The sequence below is a fragment of the Schistocerca cancellata genome, chromosome 4 (genome assembly GCF_023864275.1).
Source record: "Schistocerca cancellata isolate TAMUIC-IGC-003103 chromosome 4, iqSchCanc2.1, whole genome shotgun sequence".
Taxonomy (NCBI): Eukaryota; Metazoa; Arthropoda; class Insecta; order Orthoptera; family Acrididae; genus Schistocerca; species Schistocerca cancellata.
In genome coordinates this window covers 447,312,933-447,334,166 of record NC_064629.1, presented here as the reverse complement: position 1 = coordinate 447,334,166, position 21,234 = coordinate 447,312,933, and the positions used below count along the sequence as shown (strand labels likewise).

At 44.0% G+C, this 21,234-nt stretch overlaps 1 protein-coding gene across 2 annotated transcripts in view; it reads left to right on the top strand.

Moving 5' to 3' along the window:
• The first annotated feature begins 13,942 nt into the window (after nucleotides 1-13,942).
• Nucleotides 13,943-21,234, top strand: part of LOC126184614 (elongation of very long chain fatty acids protein-like) — a 163,692-nt gene continuing 156,400 nt past the window's right edge. The window contains exon 1 of one of the 2 annotated variants that reach the window (XM_049927070.1): nucleotides 13,943-13,980. The gene's annotated coding sequence lies outside the window, so the exon portion shown is untranslated. Of the gene's footprint in view, nucleotides 14,350-21,234 lie in introns of both variants that reach the window. The other variant, XM_049927069.1, reaches the window with a different exon arrangement.

Sequence of the window (21,234 nt, the reverse complement as noted above, 5' to 3'; positions counted from 1 at the left end):
GTGAAAACTCTTAATTATTTTTAAATAAAACAAAAATTATTAACATTCTACATCTTTATTATTTATGTCTACACATTTGTTTATCAACATAGCCACCTCGGGGATGAACACATTTCTCCCAACGACAGACCATTTTGTTGACACCGTCACTGAAGGATGTTACAATTTGTTGACGGAGCCACAACCTCGCCTTTGCTTCCGCCGCTTCATCACTATCAAAGTTTTTTCTAAGCTTTGTGAAACAAATGAAAATCGGATGGGGCCAATTCGGAACTGTCTCGAGGATGATCGCTGACAGTGAACCCAAGGCGTCGGATTGTAGCAGATGCGTTTGTGTCTGGTCTGGCATTATCATGCTGAGGGAGAGGGTTCGTCATGTGTGGACGAACTCTTCGAATTCGAAACTTGATTACAGCACGCTGTTTCTCGCGCACCGCCATAGTTACTTTACACACCGCTTTGTTTTAAGGGCTGCAAATATTGAGACATGAATAATAAAGATGTGGAATGCTAATAACGTTTTTTATTAAAAAAGCTACGAGAGTTTTTACTTAAAAATCCGGAGGCATTACTTTTCAGCATGCCCTCGTAGAAAATTCCCCATGATGTGCTTCAAAAAGTCTATTGCAAGCGTACATCATTCAAAAGAGAGAGCTGTACTGAGATTTAAAAGAGAACTTGACAGAGTTTCGTGGGCTGCAGTTTACCTTCCTCATGTACTGCGGACTTACGTTATAGGATTCTGATCTGTAGACCTCACTGATCAATTCGTTCTGTTGATGCACGAGAAATTCATTCACCAGAACAGCTTAATGCAGACTGACATCGTACATGAGGCGAAAGACTATACAAATTGTTTGAAGACGTGTAAAGACATATTTATTTGTAGAACTAAGTCTCTCTTAAAAACAATGCAAAAATATAGCAGCGTTAATGTAAAATAAGAAACAGTTCTGGGTAAGGCTGAGCTGAAAATGGGAAAAATTTCTGTGGAGAATCTATAGTCGGAGCCACGTCAAAATGGGCGGACAGTATCATAACCCAAAACGCAGTCCAAAAAACCGTATAAATGGGACAATTATAATTTAATCATTTAAAACTAAAGACTAGGTGTAGCAGCATGAGAAATTGGTCCTCAGGGCCGTCAGCGGCGATAAAGTGAGACTTCTTATCTTTCAGCGGATGCGAGGTTTTACCGCCACAGTTAGTGCATCTCTGCCCCCAGAAGAATGCTACACCACCTGGCGTAGCATCGCTGGATTCTGATAATATTAAAAACAGTATCTCTGAAAGGTAATACTTGTCGTTGTGGTATCTTATCTGTACTCCTCTGGGAATTAACAAAGATTGGACGCCCCGTAGTCTCGTCCTGTGTGATTCTCCCTCACATAAGGGCATCACTTCCACAAAAGTGGCCCTTACCCGCGATTTTCCTTTTGTAACGCCTTCAGCTTTCCGTACAAATGAGTATGCGACGAGAATTTCTGCAAACTCAAGCGGGATTCTTGTGAGAAGAGAAAATACCTCCAATCATTCTCTGTCCAATCGCGATGTTACCGATTCCAGAAAATATGGGCCCGTCTCTGCATTGCCATGAGTGCTACGCACTCTACTACCATACACTTCCAGCGTACACACCAACTACTCTAGAACTATCTGAAGCGCCTGATGTAGCGTTACGCACTGAAGATAATTGTTTTGTGCATACCGTTGTCCTGTTATCAGGAGTTTATTCTTGGTCAACCTTGTACTTGTCTGCCATGAGCCATTTCTCGTAACTGTCGGTGAAGCCTAAAATTGACACTTTGTGCAACATCCAGTAATGCTGAAGCTGCAATCTGTGTCTGACCTGCTGTTACGCGTCCGCGCTTTCTACATTGTAAAACACAGTCCTAATTACATATTTGTGGCATTACGCTGTAAACTTCACGAAGGGGCTACACACTGCTCACAAAGGAAATGCAAATAAGACTGAACGATTAAGGGTATAACTCAATGTGTTTCGTTATTTTTGAGTCTTTAACCAGTTTAAACAGTTAATATTCTTCCAGGTTTGTGGGGAAACCACAACTGTCATTTATAGAGACCTTTTTACCCTACTATCCCTGTTTTCCCCTTTTTTCTGAATTCGCTTAAATTTTCAGTGGAAAATTGGAGGAGATGTAGGTCCGTACAGTTCTTGATCACCAGACTGTTGCAAAATTCCCTGGGTGAAATCTCAGTCTTCATCGTCGTGTCTTTAGGAGTGGCGGTTCAAAATGGTTCAAATGGCTCTGAGCACTATGAGACTTAACATCTTAGGTCATCAGTCCCCTAGAACTTAGAACTACTTAAACCTAACTAACCCAAGGACATCACACACATCCATGCCCGAGGCAGGATTCGAACCTGCGACCGTAGCAGTCCCGCGGTTCCGGACTGCAGCGCCTAGAACCGCACGGCCACCGCGGCCAGCAGGAGTGGCGGCAAGTGACACTGTTGGTGGTGGTCCTTCTGACTGATGCAGCTGTTAAGATGGTGGCCCTTTTGGTACTGGGCGAGAGAAATAGTATATGTGGCAGTAAATGGTTTCAGCTTCTGATACCATTTCGTAACACCCATAAGAATAGACACACGAATCTACACTGCGTTGTATAGTCACTGCTTACAGTCAACCATGACAAACGGCCACAGAGGAAAGAAGAATGAAGCATAGTGAGAATTAAGTGAAGATATCAGAAGGGAATTCGATAATGGTGTGATTATAAGTGCCGGCCGGGGTGGCCGAGCGGTTCTAGGCGCTACAGTCTGGAACCACGCGACCGCTACGGTCGAAGGTTCGAATCCTGCCTCGGGCATGGATGTGTGTGATGTCCTTAGGTTAGTTAGGTTTAAGTAGTTCTAAGTTCTAGGGGACTGATGACCTCAGAAGTTAAGTGCCATAGTGCTCAGAGCCATTTGAACATTTGATTATAAGTCATTGAAGTTACAGCTAGTAAAGATGGATTGTATTCGAAGGCGCCGAAATGATTCTGTCAGTGTGCAGTATGTCGAAAAGCTATTGGGATTAGCAACAAAGGACAACACTGCAATGGATAGCTTTTGTCTGAAATTAAGTAAGGTCGTAGATGTGCCAATCAAATACCGAAATTCGAAAACTAAATGATTTGCCGTCCGGAAGCATGCCTGGGTATGAAATGCAACGTTGCAAGGTTTCAGGAAATGACAACATTACTGAAAATAAGAAGGTTTGATTTTAATGACCCGTCAGCACTGAAGTCATTAGAGAAGGAGCATTATATCGTATTGGACAATAAAAGGGGAAGGAGTCACCTCGGCAAAAAATAGCGCTGATCGCATTTGTACTATTATTCGTGCCATATTAGTTCGGAGCTTTTTGTTTTTAACTGCGTCGTTTCGATCAGTCCAGTTCCAGTGGACGATGAGTTTCCTGCAGATGAGTTTTGCCGCTGAAGTTAGAGAGCAACCTCACGGGAAATTACACGTGGCAATTTTTTGAGCGGTGGAAGGAACGAATACAGTCTGCGCTCTCAAATCCGACCAACTTTGAAAACAACCACGACGAACGACGCATATTTGATAAGTACTGCGCCATACGGCTTGGTTACACAGATTACAAATTTTCCGCACTAATTCGTTCGTAAGAGCCTGAAACGATAGTCAATTACTCACATAGTTATTTGCTTTTTCGGTGCCTATTTTTCATTCGTGTATTATTGCAGTAACAAGACGTATTTGATCACGTACTGTCAGGAGAAAGATGATAAAGAATTGTTATTAGTTGTTATGAGGAGAAAAGAAAGAAGGACGGATAATGTCCCGTGGATATCGACGTCATTAGAGACGTAGCATATTTGGGACTGGAAGATGTTTGGAGAAGTAACTGGCCGTGGCATCACTTCAACTGGTGATTTCCATGTCCTGAAGTGGACATCAACGGACACTGGCGGTCCATAGGTTCTTCATTTAAATAGCATTTCCCTTTTAAGGGGTTTATTCACATTTTTCCTTTGTGGTTATGCCATCAATTTCATCCCTCGAGCATGGGGAACGAGCTGTCAGTGTTATATAGTACAGTCGTTCTTCTGGCTTTATGTGGGTACTATGAACTTTAAGAATAGTGACAACTGGTGACTTTATGAAAAGGAACCGCACAAGGAGTGTGAAACATTAGGATGGAAAAAGGAGTGGCGTTATGTCATCTCGGAGAATAATAAGTGGCGTAGCTGTGGGTTCAATAGATTGACATGGGGTAATGAATAATTTGTGATTGATCGTTGCGTGCATGATAGGAACTGACAGCTTAGGAAGCGGCTTCCAAACCAAGCTACTGAAAAAGGAAGATGGGTTGGTGAGGTGAGAGGGGAGGATATGGAAAGGAAAGGAAACGGCCTGTTTCAGTTAATCTTTATTTCTTCATTTTCCTGCCCTTTATCCCGTATCTATAAGGGATCGGCAAAACGAGGGTATTATATGCTGTGGTGGTCTCTCCCCCCCCCCCCCCCCCCAGAGTTCCGGAAGCGGAGTGCTAACGCGCGCGGTTATCCGGGAGGGTCGTGTGCTTTTGTGCTTTACTTAATACGACGGATATTTACTCATTTTCTTCTCTTGTTTTCATTTGATCCTCCTAGCCTCATAAAGGGGGAGCGGGAAGAGTGCAGACTGTCGCTGGTAATATTCTTGTCCATTCTTTAGTAATTTTCTTTTTAAAACGTAAAAACATCTATATAATATTAGAATAGGTTAAATCACATGTGTACAGCCTTGATCTAAGGAAATATTATGGTCACTAGCGACGTGTCTGCCAGAATGGGTAACTGTAATCATTGATTTCTGGGTTAAGAAGTTTGCCTGGGATACGATATAGGGGTAGATGGGGAAATTTTGGAATAGTGGCGACAGCAGTCCGGGATTGGAGAGTACTGAGGAGCGAATGGGTTTTGAACCTTCCAGTTTACAGGGTGCATAGGACTTGCATGATGTCCGATTAATTTCTGGAGAGGGGATAATTTAATCAGCTGTAGGGACGAGACAAATCCCGAAAGCGATGCGGAGTGTATGGCATTCTGGCATTTTAAGGAGTGATACAGTTTTGGGGGTGTGGAAATGTAAGCTATGTTAGCGTAGGTGACAATGGGGTGGATATTGCGTTTTTGTTTATGTACAGGATGTAGAGATGATGTAGTCCGCGCGTATAGCCGGTTAGCAGTTTCAATAATTTTAATCTATTGTGCGTTCTTTGTTGGAAGGCTAGTAGACTGGAGGGCCTGGTAAGTTTGCGGTCGAGGGCTGGACCAAGATACACTGACAGAAATGGAAAGTGTTGTATGACGAAAACATTGCAATAACGCTATCAAACTGATACACCATTATTGCAAAACCTGTGGGTTATACTGATTAAAGTTTCATCTATTTGCGAGCTTGTTTTCATTATTTTTGCGTCCAAAATAAGCTATTCCTCCAGGGGAAGAATGACGACTGCTAGGCGTGTCTAACGTTACTGCAACTTTCCAGGTTGAGATGGCAACACGGGGTGCCCAGAGGATGTGCACGTGCAGTGTGTCGCCATCTTTAAGATTATGAGGACAGTCGAATCATTATCATAAAGGGCACAGAAGCATCACTGAGATAAAATGCACAAATAGTTGGCTTTTTGCAATGAATGAAGTACAACTGGTGCCTATATAGACTCAGGACAACAATTTGACTGGAAAAGCAGGCACTGCATCATGAGAAAATCGTATGATTGTTCGCCTCACTATGATTAATTGGTGGATGATAACACCTGGAATCAGGCCATAGGCCACTGACAGGATGTCATCAGGAACATTCGACAACAGATTACTCGAATCAGGGTGTGAGGACCTACTGGATATGACAACAAGACTGGTTTGTAATTGTTGAAAGGAGGTTTAACGCTGTTGAATATGTGCAAAGAATGGTAAACCCTGTTGACGTACCCTTCATGAGCTGGGTACTAAATGAAATATTCCATGCAACAATCCACGCTACAATTCACAACACACACACATTGAGTAATTTTTGGTTTCTTGACTAGCGTGCTCAGTCCACTCATATCTTCATAAACTGACATAAAATGTGTTTCGGGATGATCACTATACTCCTCAAGACGATATTCGGAGACTTTGCTTCCACGCCATAACGAATACAAGAGTGGCTTCGTGCCTGTGGAGGTCACTTCTCGTTCTGATGTTGACAACATGCATCTCAGAGTTTGATAATGACAAATATTGGAGTAGAGCTTCATGGTATAATTCTTTACGCTTTTTTCAGAGTATTTGTGTAGACGTCCACCCTGTGGAAGTTGAGTTTGGGTTCTGAACAAATGTTGGAACACGCGAGGCATGACCTTACGACTTCTCTTAGAAAACGTGTTGACGAAAGGCAAACCTACGTTCATAGTATCAGTTGCAAAGCGATTTAGAAAAGATTGCTGTATGGTGTGGCAGGTGGCAGTTGACGCTAAATAACGAAAAGTGTGAGGTGATCCACATGAGTTCCAAAAGAAATCCGTTGGAATTCGATTACTCGATAAATAGTACAATTCTCAAGGCTGTCAATTCAACTAAGTACCTGGGTGTTAAAATTACGAACAACTTCAGTTGGAAAGACCACATAGATAATATTGTGGGGAAGGCGAACCAAAGGTTGCGTTTCATTGGCAGGACACTTAGAAGATGCAACAAGTCCACTAAAGAGACAGCTTATACTACACTCGTTCGTCCTCTGTTAGAATATTGCTGCGCGGTGTGGGATTCTTACCAGGTGGGATTGACGAAGGACATCGAAAGGGTGCAAAAACGGGCAGCTCGTTTTTTATTATCACGTAATAGGGGAGAGAGTGTGGCAGACATGATACTGGAGTTGGGATGGAAGTCATTAAAGCAAAGACGTTTTTCGTCGCTGCGAGATCTATTTACGAAATTTCAGTCACCAACTTTCTCTTCCGAATGCGAAAATATTTTGTTGAGCCCAACCTACATAGGTAGGAATGATCATCAAAATAAAATAAGAGAAATCAGAGCTCGAACAGAAAGGTTTAAGTGTTCGTTTTTCTCGCGCGCTGTTCGGGAGTGGAATGGTAGAGAGATAGAGTGATTGTGGTTCGATGAACCCTCTGCCGAGCACTTAAATGTGAATTGCAGAGTTATCATGTAAATGTAGATGTAGATATGGAGAAAGCGTTTGAAAATGTTGAATGGAATATACTCTCTAAATTTCTGAAGGTAGCAGTGGTAAAATACAGGAAGGTAAAGGGTATTTACAACTTGTGCAGAAACCATACAACCGCAAGAGTCGAGAGGCATGAAAAGGTATCAATGGTTGAGCAGCGAGTGAGACACTGTTGTAGCCTGTCTCCGATGTGCTTCAGTCTGCACATTGAGCAAGCAGTAAAGGACATTAGGGCTAAATTTGTAGATGGAATTAAAGCTCATGGAAAGGAAATAAAAATTTTGAGGTTTGCTGATGACATCGTTTTTCTGTCAAAGACAGAAAACGATTTAGGAGAGCAGTTGAACGGAAAGGAAAGTGTCTTGAAAGAAGGATCTATGATGAACATTAACAAAGGTATAATAAAGTTAATGGAATGTACTCTATTTAAATCAAGTGATGCTGAGGGAATTAGATTAGGAAATGTCACTAAAAGTAATAGGTGAGTTTTACTACGTGGGAGATAAAGTAGTTGATGATGACGGAAGTAGAGAGGCTACAATATGCTATAAAATTAGATTTACAATGGCAAAGAAGGTGTTTCTAAAGAAGAAAAAATTGTTTACATCGAATATAAATTTAAGTGTTAGGAAGTTTTTTCTGAAGGTGTTTGTCTGGAGCGTAGCCTTATACAGGGTGAAAAGTATTTAAACCGACAAACTCTGGGAGGTTGTAGGGGACATCAAAACAAATATTTTTCCCTAATGTCATTTTTTCCTATGAGGATTATTTAAACCGGTGGAGGCCATATTACTCTCTTCAGTCGTTAGAGACCATATTACGATCTTCAGTTGTTAGAGGGCGTATTACACTCTTCAGTTGTAGGCACCTGCTGTCCACCAGTGTAGTAGTGCATTGTCTCTGTTTACTAGTGGAGCGATACACCTGGAGTGAGTACACTGGTATTGTTGGTGCGTACGACGTAGCGCACCACAACGGACTAGCTGCACAGCGGGTTTATCAACAACAATATCCTAATCGCCGTATCCCGCATCATACGACCTTTGCTGCTGTGTACCAACGTCTGCGTGAGACCGGATCATTTAGCAGATTACCTGGACAGGGGCGCCGTCGCAAGGTAAGAACGCTGCAATTTGAGGAAGCTGTCTTGCAGCATGTGGAGCGGGATCCTTCAATCAGCACTCGTGCAATTTCACGTAACATGGAGACGAATCAGATGAATGTAAGAACAGTCCTGCCGGCCGCGGTGGTCTAGCGGTTCTAGGCGCTCGGTTCGGAACCGCGAGACTGCTACGGTCGCAGGTTCGAATCCTGCCTCGGGCATGGATGTGTATGATGTCCTTAGGTTAGTTAGGTTTAAGTAGTTCTAAGTTCTAGGAGACTGATGACCACAGATGTTAAGTCCCATAGTGCTCAGAGCCCCCTTAAGAACAGTCCTTCGAGAGCAATTGTTACGTCCATTTCACTTAGAGCGTGTCCACAACCTGGAACCAGTTGGTTATCCACCCAGAGCACAGTTTTTGCAGTGATACCTGGAACAGTGTGAAATGCATCCTACATTTCCAGCCTCTGTGTTGTTTACCGATGAAGCCACGTTCGGGCGTGATGGAGTCTTCAACATGCACAAGTCGCATGTTTGGAGTGAGGATAACTCATATGCCACAGTTACTAGCGCTCATCAAGTGCGGTTCTGCGTTAATGGGACTGATGACCACAGCAGTTAAGTCCCATAGTGCTCAGATGATGATGATGATGTTTGGTTTGTGGGGCGCTCAACTGCGTGGTTATCAGCGCCCGTACAATTACCCAATCTTTGCTCAGTCCAATTTCGCCACTGTCCTGGATGATGATGAAATGATGAGGACAACACAAACACCCAGTCATCTCGAGGCAGGTAAAAATCTCTGACCCCGCCGGGAATCGAACCCGGGACCCCGTGCTCGGGAAGCGAGAACGCTACCGCGAGACCTCGAGCGGCAGCATAGTGCTCAGAGCCATCTGCGTTAATGTGTGGGTCGGTGTTGTTGGGGACTGTTTAATTGGGCCGTATCTGTTACCTAGGCCATTAAATGGCAGGCACTATTACAATTTTCTCACCAGAGCATTGCCAGAATTGCTGGAAGACGTCCCGCTCCCTACAAGACTACGCATGTGGTTCCAACATGACGGGGCGCCGGCACATTTCAGTCGTCGTGTGCGACGATTCCTGGACCAACGGTTCCTAGAAACATGGATTGGCAGAGGTGGTCCTGTACTATGGCCTGCTCGATCTCCAGATATGTCCCCTCTGGACTTTTTTGTGTGGGGAGAGATGCGCAACCTTGTTTACGCAAATCCTGTTGCATCAGAAGAGGATCTGGTTGCTCGGATAGTAGCAGCAGCAGGAACAATTTAAGATACTCCTGGGGTTTTTGCCCGTGTCAGACAGAACATGATCCGACGGTGTAACCTTTGTTTACGTGTCAATGGAGACATTTTTGTAAATCTATTGTAATTGAAATTGCCGCCAGAGAAATCTTCCTCTACCAGTTTAAATACTCCTCATAGGAAAAAATGACATTAAGGAAAAATATTTGTTTTGATGTCCCCTACAACCTCCCAGAGTTTGTCGGTTTAAATACTTTTCACTCTGTATGGAAGTGAAACGTGGACGATAAGCAGTTCAGACAATACGAAAATAGAAGGTTTTGAAATATGATGATACAGAAGAATGCTGAAGATTCGATAGATATATTGCGTAACTAATGACAAGCCACTGAACAGAACTGGGAAGAAAAGAAATATGTGACTCAGCTCAATTAAGAGAAAGAATCGGATAATATGACACGTTCTGAGACGTCAAAGACTCAATTTAGTACAATACACGATATTGCAGTGCCTGTGTTGTTCAAAAGTACGATGCATATCCGAAGGAACAGGCAGTGCGGCGACTACAGCTTTTACCAAATACATTAAACGTATTCGCAGTTGCGAATACGGACAACCATCAGCTGTATAATTAAATGACGGAAGTGAAAATGTGTGCTGCACCGGGACTCGAAGCCAGATTTCCGCTTATATATATATATATATATATATATATATATATATATATATATATATATATATATATATACTCCTGGAAATTGAAATAAGAACACCGTGAATTCATTGTCCCAGGAAGGGGAAACTTTATTGACACATTCCTGGGGTCAGATACATCACATGATCACACTGACAGAACCACAGGCACATAGACACAGGCAACAGAGCATGCACAATGTCGGCACTAGTACAGTGTATATCCACCTTTCGCAGCAATGCAGGCTGCTATTCTCCCATGGAGACGATCGTAGAGATGCTGGATGTAGTCCTGTGGAACGGCTTGCCATGCCATTTCCACCTGGCGCCTCAGTTGGACCAGCGTTCGTGCTGGACGTGCAGACCGCGTGAGACGACGCTTCATCCAGTCCCAAACATGCTCAATGGGGGACAGATCCGGAGATCTTGCTGGCCAGGGTAGTTGACTTACACCTTCTAGAGCACGTTGGGTGGCACGGGATACATGCGGACGTGCATTGTCCTGTTGGAACAGCAAGTTCCCTTGCCGGTCTAGGAATGGTAGAACGATGGGTTCGATGACGGTTTGGATGTACCGTGCACTATTCAGTGTCCCCTCGACGATCACCAGTGGTGTACGGCCAGTGTAGGAGATCGCTCCCCACACCATGATGCCGGGTGTTGGCCCTGTGTGCCTCGGTCGTATGCAGTCCTGATTGTGGCGCTCACCTGCACGGCGCCAAACACGCATACGACCATCATTGGCACCAAGGCAGAAGCGACTCTCATCGCTGAAGACGACACGTCTCCATTCGTCCCTCCATTCACGCCTGTCGCGACACCACTGGAGGCGGGCTGCACGATGTTGGGGCGTGAGCGGAAGACGGCCTAACGGTGTGCAGGACCGTAGCCCAGCTTCATGGAGACGGTTGCGAATGGTCCTCGCCGATACCCCAGGAGCAACAGTGTCCCTAATTTGCTGGGAAGTGGCGGTGCGGTCCCCTACGGCACTGCGTAGGATCCTACGGTCTTGGCGTGCATCCGTGCGTCGCTGCGGTCCGGTCCCAGGTCGACGGGCACGTGCACCTTCCGCCGACCACTGGCGACAACATCGATGTACTGTGGAGACCTCACGCCCCACGTGTTGAGCAATTCGGCGGTACGTCCACCCGGCCTCCCGCATGCCCACTATACGCCCTCACTCAAAGTCCGTCAACTGCACATACGGTTCACGTCCACGCTGTCGCGGCATGCTACCAGTGTTAAAGACTGCGATGGAGCTCCGTATGCCACGGCAAACTGGCTGACACTGACGGCGGCGGTGCACAAATGCTGCGCAGCTAGCGCCATTCGACGGCCAACACCGCGGTTCCTGGTGTGTCCGCTGTGCCGTGCGTGTGATCATTGCTTGTACAGCCCTCTCGCAGTGTCCGGAGCAAGTATGGTGGGTCTGACACACCGGTGTCAATGTGTTCTTTTTTCCATTTCCAGGAATATATATATATATATATATATATATATATATATATATAAAACACTTCTTCAAGGTACCATTTAAACATATACAAAAGACTGTTAGTTAAACAAAAATATTAGAATATTAGAATAACATTAAATACAACAAAATATAACATATTCTCTTTTCTTCCTTTTTTTTCGATGCATGCGAACGTGGATAAGGGTGTTGCCTTATGTGATGTGTGGGCATGGCACACCCCAACTTTGAGGGGGGTCAAGGAAGAGGCTGCGGAGATAACCGGCAAAAGTTCAAAAAAAATGTTCAAATGTGTGTGAAATCTTTTAGGACTTAACTACTAAGGCCATCAGTCCCTAAGCTTACACATCACTTAACCTAAAGTATCCTAAGGACAAACACACACACCATGCCCGAGGGAGGATTCGAAGCTCCACGGGGACCAGCCGCACAGTCCATGACTGCAGCGCCTTAAACCGCTCGGCTAATCCCACGTGGCGGCAAAAGTTCGTCGGTAAGATGGTTTTCGGGTGAGGGTGCTATGCGCGGTCACAACTTTGTACTACAAGTCAAGGACTGTATGCGAACCACTCTGAAAGCGATATTCTAAAGCCTGTCCTCGAAACCAGATGAGTGTATGGTGCTTAGTAAGAGGGAAGTGAAATGTCTGGGGCAACAACAAGAAATCTGGGGTTATCGTCGTTGACGGGACACGAAGGTGAAAGCCCACGATTCGTTGGATGAGGAACCATACGTTTCGTTTGATGGGGCACATAAGACGGTACTCGTCGGTGTCTTCGAGCTGAGAGTCAGGGCAGAGTGGGGAGGTGGTCAGTCCTATGCGATAAAGTCGACTATTAGTCGGGAATTTGCCATAGACTAAAACATACCAGAGTGCAGACACAGACGCACCATGGGGTCGCAAGGGTTGGACAGCATAAACAAACGATAATAATCTTTTTATGGGGAGGACGGGTGACTGGAAGATCGGCCCGAATGTAGCTGAGTTCTATGAAACAATTGGCGACGTGGTACGATAATGGACAAATAGGTGCCACATTGATCGGTGGATCGAGAGAAGCTAGTCGGAGGAGACATTAGGCTATCGCAGCACGACTCACAGGCAGGCACATGGTTAACGACATATGGAAGTTCGTGTCTGGCAGTGAGTCGTCCTCGGATGCCTAATGGTAAGGCGACCGATCACGATAAGCAGGAAATATGGGTTCGAGTCCCGGCTTGGTATAAACTTTCGTTGTCGTCATTCCATTATGGAGCTAATGGTTGTCCGTATCCGCAACTGCGAATACATTTCACGACGTCAATGTAGTATTGAGGAGAAGAGTGTATGTGACGGGAGGGGAGGTAAAATTGTTGGAGTAAAAGTTGTAGAGGAAGTCGAAGAGATGAATACAGTAAGTAGCTACAAATGGATGTAGTTTGCAGTAGCTATTTTGAGATGAAAAAGCTTGTACAGTATAGAGAAGCATGGGGATCTGCATCAAACCAGTCTTCGGAGCCGGCCGCAGTGGCCGAGTGGTTCTAGGCGCTTCAGTCTGGAACCGCGCGTCCGCTACGGTCGCAGGTTCGAATCCTGCCTCGGGTATGGATGTGTGTGTTGTCCTTAGGTTAGTTAGGTTTAATTAGTTCTACGTTCTAGGGGACTGATGACCTCAGCTGTTGAGTCCCATAGTGCTCAGAGCCATTTGAACCATTTGACCCAGTCTTCGGACTGAAGACCACCACAATGCCATTTAGGTTTCCTACCGCTTTATACGAATAGACCGTAACCGATTTCCTGTCGCGTCATAATGAATCACAACTTGGGGTTCCTACCTAACGACGTAATCCGTTGACGGGAGGTTAAATTCTACTGTTTCGTCTTTCCCTTTCTACCTAAGTATGACTCTCAGTACCTTCGAAGTACGAGACTCGATGACCCCGTTAATGGACCATAGTTCTTGCAGAAGCAGAAACTTACGAACTGTTTCAGTTCTCAAATGATTTGGGCCCCACGGTAAAATCATTTAAGAGAGATTAGCCGACTAGAAGAGGGGATCAAAATGACGAAGACCAGTTCCTTCTTGGGAATATTGCTCTCGAGACGATCTGGACGCAGAGACAACAAACAGAGTGTGGTGGCAAGCGGAGCGCGGCCTGCGCCTGCCAAGGCTGTTGACTGACATTGAGAGAGTGCGGGAATATATAGGCGTGCGCGGGCCCGCGCTGCCTAGTGCAGCCGTGGCCGCCCGCCCCGCCACACAGGTAGAGAGGTACGTACCGCAAGGCGAAGCAGACGCCGGCCACGACGCCACCTAACGCGGGCCTCGTCAGTCTTCCGAGGACGGCCGCAGCTGCCGGAGGACTCGCCGCTCGCTAGGCTAGCAGCCGCCGTGTCAGTGCGACGCCGACGTGTGTGTGTCAGATACCGACCGTGGACTCCTCTCAGCACCCGCATCCAGCTAGAAACGGCAGCCGCTCTCGCCTCTTACTCGATTTTACCAAGCACCCGAGGTCATTTGAGAACTTAAACAGATCGTCAGTTTTTGCTTCTGCGATGACTCTGGTCCAGTAACGGTGTCGTCGAGTCTGGTACTTCGAAGGACGCGGTCTCTGTTGTGCTTCCAGCTTTAACCGATAAGGTACTGTTCATTACTTTTGTTTCGTTGCCTTCGCTTTTTAATGCCGCAGAAATGTTATCCATGTTTTGAGCGTCAGTTCCACATTCATTCTTACAGCTCGGTATTTGTTGCTGCGGTTACGTTAGTGTGTGTGTGTGTGTGTGTGTGTGTGTGTGTGTGTGTGTGTGTGTGTGTGTGTGTGTGTGTGTCTGTCATCCAGCAGTCTTCTGATATCGACTCTCTTCCTGCCGCACCCGATTACGTTCCGAGAAGTAAATATTTGTATGGAAAGAACTTGTTTCGAGATATGTACTTCCAGGAGAAGGCTTTTCAGCTTTATCAAATTTCACAAGCACTGCAAGGAGAAACTGTCGTTCTCTCTATTGCCGTATCGACTAGCATATCCCACAAGTTCGGTGTTCTCTAATGCAACTTCTTAAACTCGTATGTTTTTCCAATGTACGGAGCAAATAATACTCTGAAACGTTTTTCTTGTTCACAACATGTAACACTCAGAACGAAGCAACCTTTCGTAGGTAGAAAGTGTTTACTCTTGTATATTACACCTGGCCATCGGAAATCTGGCTTACAGTTTTTATTCTGCACCACAGATATGATCGAATGTGGAGGTCTCGCTTCTCAGTGTAATTTGTTTTTGTCACTAATATAAATATATTCATATTTCGTTAATTCCAAAGCTGTACTTAGCCAAGAAAACCCTTACAGGTTATTGCACTATTCAGAAAATGTATGAGTGAGATGATAGAGAAAGCTAATTTTACTGGATAGTTATCCTCACTGGCGGAAAAAATTAGGCCACTTAAGCAAAGGATCTGTAACAAATGTAGAAAGTAGAAGAAATAAATGCAGTGCAGTTATTTGGTATAAACACACTACAGTTTCCCGTTGCGTGAAATCTCTTCCATGTGTAATATAAAACTGAGTCATTCTTCAGTAGTAGTGCCGGCTTTTTATTGGCTGTCGTGCGGGAGAGAGTTACTCCTTCACTGAACAGGTTGTTAAAGTTTCTTATCTAGTCTTAAACAGAGAAACGTTAGATTATTTGTGCAGTGTATCCGTCGCATTAACTCTTGCCGTGTACTGCCTTTCATACCAAAAAGATGTCTTTAAATACTAACGAAATATTGAATATCCTTATACACTTATTTCATTTCGAGGCACAACTACGATTTTTAAGTCTACAAGCCCCCTGAAATGAATATTTCATGGGAAGTATATATATTTTTTGTTTCTAGAAGTCGTCTACAATCATTAATGTGAGAATCTATGCGGATGAAAGCTATATAATTATTAGGAGAATTATTATTTCTTATGAGTTTTTATTGTTCTTATTGAACTGGAACGCAGGTATGTCAGATATGGCCAATTTTTGCGGTGTTCTACTGAATGAAATTTCTTGCCCTTTACGGAAAAAGAATTCTAACACCAGTTAGTTTGCATCTAATAGTCCTATCGCAACTTAAGTCTGGGATAGACTTACGCTGCTAGAGATAACGTGCTGCTTGTATCAATATGACCTGTCAATGGAACCTTTCTTTTTCTCTCTAGAGGAAATTCGCTTACATTGCGCTTAGTCATTGCACAAAAACAGCGCTAAAGCTTTGAAGCAGTAACCCGGAACTCAAGAGGCTTAGCGGCCAGACGACTCCCACAGCAAATAAATGTGCTTTCTCCGCTGGTTGAAAGTGAAACAGGCTCCGCGCCAACGGCCAGACTGCTTTCCGCCTGCGTGTAGGCAGGCAATGGTAGCTGTAGCTAGACTTTGAATCCGTGGCTTTGTAGCAGTTACTGAAGTTTTGTAAAGAATACGTCCGCGCAGGAAGAAAAGCACGTGACAGTTAACAGAAGTCGGAAGAAACGCGAAAGTTTTGATCTGGATACATCCTTAAGAACTTTGAAGCTGATTTTGTGTTATCGCTCTACAGTAGTATGGATAACGAAATTGCATCTACATACGTGTTCCGCAAACCAATGCAAATTGCATGGCGAAGGTGCTATGACTATTGCTAGTCATTCTCTTTCCTGTTCCACTCGCAGTTGAAGCGAGTAAAATTAGTTGCCTGTATACATCTGAGTACTAAACCCGCCCCTTATTTTGTCTTTAGGGTTACTAACCCATAGAAAAGTCGGAGGCAGTAGAATCTCTCTGTAGTCTGTCGAAAACGCTGTTTCTCTAACCGTGACGGAATAAGAGGTCCTTTCTCCAGGCTGTATATAACAACTGTGTCAGAACTGAACTCAATACTCTTGAAGTGAGAGTTAGCTGCGTACTTTTCGTCTATTCAAATTTCCAAGTCTGTATTTCACATGAGGTAGTTTGGGGGTTTTTTTCCGATGAAGACGCGCTATGTCTTTCGAAAGAAATGGGAGGAGACTGTGATCGTCGCGAGGACGATTTATTTCGCGTTCTCTTTTGGATCCGTGATTGAGACCGCTTTTCAACAAAACGTTAGCTGATTCATGGATTCTATTAAACATTTATCTTCCTACTCTCATAATGTAGACTTTAGTTTCCAGCAATGATGATCAGCTCCGCGTTTCTGTAAAACTGACTGATCGGGGAACCGCAGTGATTAAAACATTGGACTTGAATTCGGAAGCCTCTTTGTCGACGATACGTTTATAACTAATCTTCCTTCCTTCCCTTCGGATTAGAAAAATGGCGATAAAATTCCTCCACCAGACATTTAGCTCTAGATTTTCAGCGATTCTCCTAATTAACTCCCTGAATGGTTCCTTTGATAAGGATTCGAGGGACGGATGACCGCAGCAGTTTGGTTCCATAGCAGCTTACCACAATTCCCCAATCTGAGCTATTTTCTAACCAACTCATGGTCACCGGGACAATAAATCCTAATATTCCTTCTCATTAAACTTAAATTTTGTTGGAGTTTCGCGTTGAGAACCCAAGGGACTTCATAAACAGCGTTCTGGTAACTACAGAACAAAGTACGTAGTGATTAAGGCAATCACACAACACGGTCAGTTTCCTCCACCATATTTGCCCATCTGAGCTAGCAACCTAAACACTCATCATAGCACTGGTCGATCATTTCCTCAATGCAGATATCAATGCATTATAGTACTGCACTAGCTAAAACATAGTCGTTTTACTATATCTTCGTCAATCATGCAGACGTTTGATACAGTGATTTAATAACTCGGAGCGAGCAGGCAAGTGTATCTGTAACATTCGACCGATGCGTGAAGAAGTGCACATTTTCAAACCTGTGGCAGATTTATCGTCTTTAGTCACCCTATCACACCCATACTTGCCTACGCTTCTCGAAGGCCTGCTCGTCCCATATAAGGCCCAGACGGGTGAGTGCATACAGCTATGTACGGTTGGTTGCGTAACGGTTTTTGTCAGGTTGTGGCTGTGAGCGATTTTGTCAGCTGGCACCTCGTCGCGGCTGGCGGCCGATGAAACGTGCTTTCTCTCGCCTCCTCCCTTTCGGAGAAAGCTACATCCGTAGAAACCGCTCCCGCCAGCCCGGGAGCCTTCGGAAATTCCCCTTTTCCTTGTTACTCTGATAGGTTGCAGATGGATTCCAACAATTCCACAGTAGACGCGTTAAATGACGGACACCCTCTAGTGCGTATTGTTACCTAGCCTAACGTAGCCTAGCCTAAGCAGCTTCACGCCTAAAAGTGTTAAATCGATAAAGAAGTAATTTCTAAATCTGAAACGGAAAGACTGTGTCCATCAGTTTGTTAAAGGATTCTCTCCTTCTAAACTGATTTAATGAAATTAGAGCACACCTAATCCACCACAGTCGAGCCAGAATTTGAACTGGGAGCAGCTCATTGGCCAGACTTGAATGTTAAGTCATCAGCTGACCAATGTTGTTTACATTAAGATGTGACTGTGGACAAACAATTTTCTACAACAATCACAAAAAGATTTACGTATTTCAGAGGTCAATAGGAAGGGAAGCCTGACTCAGACGGAAACTGGAGTGAGGTTGTGGAATATTAGTGTCTTCAACGGAAAAACCGTCCTAGGAAACGTCTGTCATCTTGAAAATTTCCGTTGCCCAAGAATGAAACATCGCCAGTGGCAACTTTTTTTAGGTTTCTAAGCGGAATATATAAAATATTTTTCTTTTTATGGTTGCAACCTATTCAGATACTGTAGCGTCTCCAGTGTGCTACTACTTTAACAATATTGGATCTCGATGCCAGAGACTGGCGCAGGAAGGTTTAGAGAACGCCCAGCCATGTTTCCCCATTCCATTCCGTGGAACTTTTAAAGAAAGAATGTTTGCTATGGACCGAACTAAGGCATCCTTACGCAGTCAGAAAAGATGTCTCTGCAAAACTATTATCTAAATCGCTACTGAAATAGGCGTGAAGTACCTGATTTTTATTCACACCACTTACCGATAATCTTTAAAAGACTTAACCCCGTATCAGCTCAGTAACATGCATTAAAACGTGTATGGAACGTCGGTTACATCTAAGATTCGATCAGTAATGGCCTGGCGCAGTTTTATCCCCATGGTATCTCGCAAGAAACATGTTAAATTAGGCATACACCGATATTCATTGCGAGAAATATTAATTATAAATTTTGCCTCAACTTGGATGGTAGAAAAAAGGATAAAGTTAAACATACTGTTGCCATCGAACTTATTTAAAGGGGCAGTAACTCAGACTGAAAATGGATGACTCGGAAACATAACTCTAGCTCTGAAGGCATAATAACGACCTTCGTGTGAACTGATTTAAGGAAACAAAGAAAAAACGAAACTGAGGGTACCCAGACGGGGTCTTAGCTCTCCTCCTCCTCCTCCTCATCATCATCCTGACTGATTCCACTGTTTCGACATGACCTTGTCCTTACGGAATTTTAAACCCCAACATTCCTTCCTTTATTTAGACTTCATGGTTAGTTTCTAGATATGCACTCTATCTTTGCATATCCACGAATAGCCTTGTCAGCAGCGGAAACATCACACTGCCGGCCGGAGTGGCCAAGCTGTTCTAGGCGCTACAGTCTGAACCGCGGGACCGCTACGGTCGCAGGTTCGAATCCTGCCTCGGGCATGGATGTGTGCGATGGCCTTAGGTTAGTTAGGTTTAAGTAGTTCTAAGTTCTAGGGGACTGATGACCACAGCAGTTAAGTCCCATAGTGCTCAGAGCCATTTGAACCATTTTGAAACATCACACTAAGTAATCACGCGCAATACCTAGAACAAGGTAATTGGATGTTTGTTAGACGAGTGCTAATACGAAAGACGGCACCCCTTTCGTAACAAACTTCACTTTCTTCAATAAGGAGGGAACCATCATTTTAAGAGCCAAGATACTGAGCAAATATCTCAACAACTGATAAACAGGTGTCAGATAGTGAAATAGATTAACAATTTTAGAAGCTATAATTAACAATGATTAAAATGTACACTGTAAAATAAAAGCGCTTTCTTGTCAACAGACCAGAAAGTCCCTGGCTGGATCGGATCACCGATCAGCTGCCGTAGCTTCACCTTGGCCTTGAACACAGGAATTGTTACCGTGCACGCCCTTTTCTGTCGCGCAGCGCGCTGACACTGATGTAACAGCTTAGAGCTGACTTTTCCGTGATACTATTGGAAGACCATTTGTGCCTCGACATAGGTCACACTACATTAAATGTCATTTTTGTAATTGCTATCTTTATTATTGCTCGAGAAGAAAGAGGACTATGAACGGGAGTGTTTAAAGATAGACTTGATAAAAGTTCCGAAGTTGCAATGAAATTTGGGGTTTCTTTTCACTAAGAAGACGTTTCGGAAGAGTATTTCTAAATTAAACTGACCAGGAGGGGCGACAGTGTCAAGTAATTTTAAGACATAGTTAAAAGCAAAACCTGTAAATACGTAAACATTTCATTTTGTGTACTGACGCCCGCAGTTTTCGTTAAGATATTGCTCGGAGAAAGACCGTTCAGTAAAGGCAATGAATTTTTCACCATACTCTTACTGTTTCATTGCAAAGCCTGTTGCCAAGGTGTCTTTATTTCATATAACCCTACTACATTTGCCCCTGATAGCGTCATAAAATTTTAATCACTCATAAGACACCAGAGGTACCTCTTTCTCGTGTCTACAATGAACACTCTTGAGCGAAGTTAGGCACTAAGTTGTCCTCTGAGATGCTTTACAGAAACTGACTTGAACTCTGGACAGTTCTTACATGATTTGTTACGGCACATTGGTTAAAACCAGTAATCTTCCAGCGCATCCTTCCAACCTGCACATAGGCTTTGTTACTGGATTAGCACCTCTAGAGAGAGAGAGAGAGATGCTGTTGCTTCTTAATTAGGTTCTACTACTGTTCCAACAATACATGGAAACACACGAACCAACACCGAGCCAGGTGAATCTGGGTCACTGGACTCGTATTCAGGAAGTACTCTGTTCAGATCCCCTTTTGGTCATCCAAATTTGTGTTGGCCATGTTTTACCTTAATCTCTTCAGGCAAATGCTGAGACGGCTCATTAGGCAACCCGGGGCAGTTTCGTTACTTCAGTATTCTTGATTTCAGCTGGTATTACCCCTTATGGCGTTAACGATTGGTCTGCATTTTATCATCCTTCATCCAAATGTATTTTGGTACATACCTGGCTGTAAACAGTAAGAATAAAATGGTCTCCTTTACAGGGGTGACTAAAAGCATATTGAACTGATGTTTAATAAGGTCGATACTCACGGAGCTTATATAACGATTTGAGATGTCACGTCGTCTCGTTCGTCCAGTAATATAGCCATTAGCGTTTATGCCTGAATCCTTAAGGTGATGTCTGCGGTATACAGTTCAAAAAATTTGGCTTCATTTTCCGTTGTTATATTTCAACTGGAAGGCTGAAAAAGCCATTGTTTACAGGTCACCATGCTTCTTC